We start from the raw sequence: 5,043 nt of genomic DNA, 5'->3' as shown, positions 1-5,043 counted from the left end.
TGGAATGGGTCATGTCAATCAGATCATTCAACTAATGATGTGACCTCGTTAATAAAATAACAACTCTTTGTCCATGGTTAGGAAACATAATCATCTTTGATTAACGAGCTAGTCAAGTAGAGGCATACTAGTGACACTCTGTTTGTTTATATATTCACACATGTATTACGTTTCCGGTTAATACAATTCTAGCATGAAAAATAAACATTTATCATGATATATGAGGAAATAAATAATAACTTTATTATTGCCTCTAGGGCATATTTCCTTCAGGGAGAACGCCGAGGAAGCCTTCGCACAAGGTGGCGAAGGCAGCCAGCAGCACCACCGTGTTTGGGGTGACGTGGTGCGGTTGGAGGCCGTGGAACTCCAAGAAAGAGCGGAAGAAGCCGCTCGCCGGCAGCCCTAGGCCGCACATGAAGTGCAAGCGGAATACGACCCGCTTGCCCTCCTCCGGCGCCGGCGACACCTCCTTCGCCGGCGGGGCGCGAGCCTGCACTAAGTTCGCGCCGAGGAGGCGACGCGTCTTGCGGAGGAACTCGATGTGGTCGTCGTCAACATCGGAGCCGTCCCACGCGCCGGAGCGCACGGCGGCGGGCACGGCAGGAGAAGAAGAGCTCATCGCTGCAAGCGCGACGTGGTTCGGCGCAGCAGCGGCGAGAGGAAGAAGAAGGAAGAAGAAGCAAAGGGAGGCAAGGGAGAGCGGGCGCGCGTGCTTCGTAGCCCCGCTCCCCCCGCCTACTTATAGGCCCGTAGGCTGAGAAGACGAGGGGGCGTCATGGGATTAACTGCGCCCAGGCCCCCACGACCCCCACGATTTACCACACGAAGTTACTCCGCGCAGTTACTGTGCAGGAATCCCAACTGTTCGCACGGCCGCAACGGATCCGTTCAAAGGCCGAGGTGCGGTAGTAGCGGGCCCCGCCTGCGGGCCTGTCCCGTTGCGCGTGTGGGCGGGCAGACTGGCCCGGCCACGTGGCGCCACCCGGCGGGTCCGCAACGGGCGGCAGCCGGGAAGCTTATCAGACACGCCGTCAGAATCCCGCTGCGACTTTCAAAACCCTTTAAGGAACGAGACGGCCTTCGACGAGTCCAGCTCCCGATAGTCGGCTTGGTGGAGACGGCCTGAGCAAGATCGCCTCCCGATAGTCGGCTTGAAGGAAGACGGCAGGCGAGGCCCAGATCCAGCCACCGGAAGGAAGAAACTTTTGAGGCCCCTCGACGTGTCTCCCTCGGCGCCACACCAGCTTCGGGGACTACTGTCGGAGTAATGGGCCACGGGTAGGCCAACCCGAAGCCCAGAACCTTTCAAGACATCGGGGCAGGCTTCGCCCCTCAGGAACCCCAAGATGGAGGGCCGCCTCTGGGAGTCGGCAGCAGCGCGGCCGACTACCCACTCGTGGCCGAGTCCCAGGGGAGACTACAAGATGAGCCGACTCCAAACCGGCGGCTTCCAGAGAAGCCGGCCACAGGGAGTCGGCCCACGACTCAAACCACCTCATGCCCTCGTGAGGAGGGATGGGACGGGGCCTGGCCTTAGTACGAGCCACGCCCGCCCCTTACCAAGGGCAGGCGTGGCCACAGTGCGCCGTACCAACAGAGATCTCCGTCCGCCGCGGTACTGTTGCCATGCCATCCCTGACATCAGCCCCAGTGGGCTGAACCCTGCACCCACATCGGCCTGCCTGTACGACCCAGAGACGGCGGGCCCCGCGGGTCAGCAGGGTTACAGAAGACGGCGAGAGTGCCACAAGACGGACCCCGTGGGAGTCGGCCTCCGAGAGTCAGCCGGCTCCTCCCACGGGCCCCGCACGCCATTAACCAGACAAGACGGGGGATGGCAACAGTGATCGCCCGTCAGGCGGCGGCGCTGTTGCCACGACCCCATGACCAAGCCAGCATCATTAGAAGCATGGATACAGTAATCCGCAGCCGGCAAGACCCGCCCGCGGCAGACGAGGCCTGTCAGCTCCGTACCAGACCGTTCAGCGGGACCCACCAGTCGGAGGGCCCCAGTAGTCGGCGGAGGAAACGGCGACCTGAGAGACAGACGGCTGGGACCCGCACCCAAACGGATTACCATTGTACCCCCGGGGGGTAGGCCTATATAAACCCCCCGGGGCACCCATGCAAAGGGTTCGATTCTTTTAGCACTAGACCAGAGAACACAGGGGGGAGAGAGCTGGCCTTGCCTTCTCCTACCTCCAGGAAACAGCTCAAGGAGCAACCTTGTATACACTTTGCCATAGTGATCATGCGGAGACCCCGCAGAGCAGCAGTAGGGGTGTTATCTCCTCGGAGAGCCATGAAGCTGGGTAAGATTCACCGGCGTGCATGTCTACGCCTCATCCCGCTTCCAGGCATCGGCGACGTTCTACTCGCCGCCACCATGATAAGCCATCCTTTGGCATATGTCGCACCCAACCCCCGACAAAATTGAAGTGGATGCGATCCCTTCAACACCTGTTGTATCCTCACCAATGCCTCAGTTCACTGCTGAAGAGGCTGGTGTTGAAGAATTGGAAGATGAAGACGTGGATATTGGAAGTACAACGCCAGTAATGAATGATGACTTTTGGGAAAGTCAGCACCCCAATTCTTCACTCTTCACCCCGCTACAACAAATTCCTCAGTCCCCTGCACCAACAATTCAAATGGGCTCTAAAGAAACTCATCCCACTGCATCTGTGCATGAAGATATTCCAGCCACTAGTGATGAAGAAACCACTGCTGCTGATCATAAGACTGCAACTGAAGAGGAACCAGAAATTCCTCAGGCTGAGGAACCTGAGATCGCGATTCTTGAGGTCGTGATGCAACTCACTGACACTCCACTGCCAAAGCCAAAGGATCCGTTCTCAAGGAAGCAAAAGTTCAAGGCTGAAGACTTCATTGGTGAGCATGTATTCTTCACTGATTACAACCCATATGACTCTGCTCGCATAAGGAAGAGGCATTTCTGGACTGCTAGTCAAGCCAATTTCTATTCCTCAGTGATGTTCAACAAAGACAAAGTCTTCGATCATGCACATATTCCTCACGTGGACATGGAGTCTCTGCCGTGCTTCGAGCGAGTCCTCAGTGTTCTTCATGATGCTGGGCTGCTAAACTTCTGCACTGACATCTGTGATTGGAATGAAGAATTCATTCTTCAGTTCTATGCAACGCTGCACATCACAGGAGATTCTGAAGATGTGAACTCATGGGTGCTGGACTGGATGACAGAAAATACTCATTACAAGGCACCAGCAACTGAATTTCTTCGTGCCCTACCACTCAGTCCTCCCCTTGAAGGTGCACGTTGTGTCTACAGTGACCCTGAGCTTACTGATCACTACATGCAAGTAATGGTGAAGCCTTTGAAGCCAGGACAGGCCCCTCGAACCAAATTCCTCCTCAAGGAATTACTGTATGTGCCTCGGACTATCTATCGCATTCTATCGAAGACAATGAGTCCTATCAAAGGCCATGACTCAAATGATGAAGAAGTCGTTGGCATCATGAAGAATCTGCTTTTCAACATCATTCATGGCGTTCCCGTCAACTTCCATGATTTCTTCATGAGGACTTTGGCAAATATTGCCATGTCACCATTTGAGCTGAAGCCTTATGCACCGTGGATTATGAGATTCATCAGGACAAGGTCTTCACTCAACTACAAAGTTGACACTCTGAACCACTGCAGCTACTTGCCTCCAATTGAAGTCCTTAAACGAACATTTTCCTCAGCTGATGATAAAGGCAAGGCAGCTACTGTGATAGATGAAGGCATTCGTCCATTGGATGGTCAATTTCGCAAGGTTGCATCCTATTCCACCAATGATGACTCTGCCACTCATGACTCTGCCGCCAACAACTCTGCCAAGCAAAATCCTCAAGCCACAGCACCTAGGGTGATGACTGATCGTGAATTACTCATCAGTCTTCATCAGAAGGTTGATCGCAATCATAAATGGGTCAAGCGTCAGTTTGGTTCAATTCTTCACAACATGACCTCAACACATAATGCAGTGAAGAAAAACCAATACTACCTCCATGAAACCTTCAACCGTACCTGGGCTGTTCTGTCTCATGTCTACAGCGCTGAAGATCTGAAGAAAATGGGTCTCAAGGAAGAATTTGACTGGTTTGCACCTCCTCCGAAGAAATACAAGAAGGTCAAGGTTCCTTCCTTGGTGGCCAGCTCGTATTCTTCATCGCGTGACACTGATGAACATGAAGACTTGGACGACACAGCGGCCGGCCCTACTACAACAACCGACCCCGACAACGCTGGCGCTCCTTCATCAACTTGATTATCTTCAGGGGCGTTAGTCCTCAGTTTCTATCCTTTTGGTCATTCGATGACAAAGGGGGAGAAATTTGAGTTAGTCTTCAAGCGGGTCTACCATATGGGCATTTTTTTGCTAAGTTACAACTCTCGTTCTTCTGAAACTTTATTGGATCGAGTTGTAAACTTAAACCCGATGGTGGTCTGACACTTCTGCTACGTTATTCTGCGTGTATGAATTACAAGATATAGGGGGAGATCTCCATGATTCTACTCTTCAAGTGTGCATTGCTTCAAAAGCAAATTCCTCACTATGCACATCTTCAGGGGGAGTTCTTCTATATCTTGCCATCAAATTCCTCAATATCAGTATTTACACTTCATATGTTTATCCCCGTTGAAAACTTAACCTATATTGTCATCAATCACCAAAAAGGGGGAGATTGTAAGTGCATCTAGTGCCCCTTAGTGATTTTGGTGTATTGAAGACTTATAGGTTAAGGATCTAACTCAACTAGCATGACTCTAATATCACCATCTTCATATCTCAAAACAATTATCAATCATCAAACTTTTCTTAGTATTCAACACACTCATAAGAATACTTACAAATCTTTTATGCTTAGCATATTAGGATTTTAAGCAAATTACCATGCTATTTAAGACTCTCAAAATAATATAAGTGAAGCATGAGAGTTCATCTATTTCTTCAAAATAAAACTACCAACGTGCTCTATAAGTGAAGCACTAGAGCAAACAACAAACTACTTCGA

This window comes from Triticum urartu, chromosome 3 (genome assembly GCF_003073215.2).
Source record: "Triticum urartu cultivar G1812 chromosome 3, Tu2.1, whole genome shotgun sequence".
Classification (NCBI taxonomy): domain Eukaryota; kingdom Viridiplantae; phylum Streptophyta; class Magnoliopsida; order Poales; family Poaceae; genus Triticum; species Triticum urartu.
The sequence above is the reverse complement of the archived record's forward strand: the minus strand, read 5'-3'. Positions refer to the sequence as shown.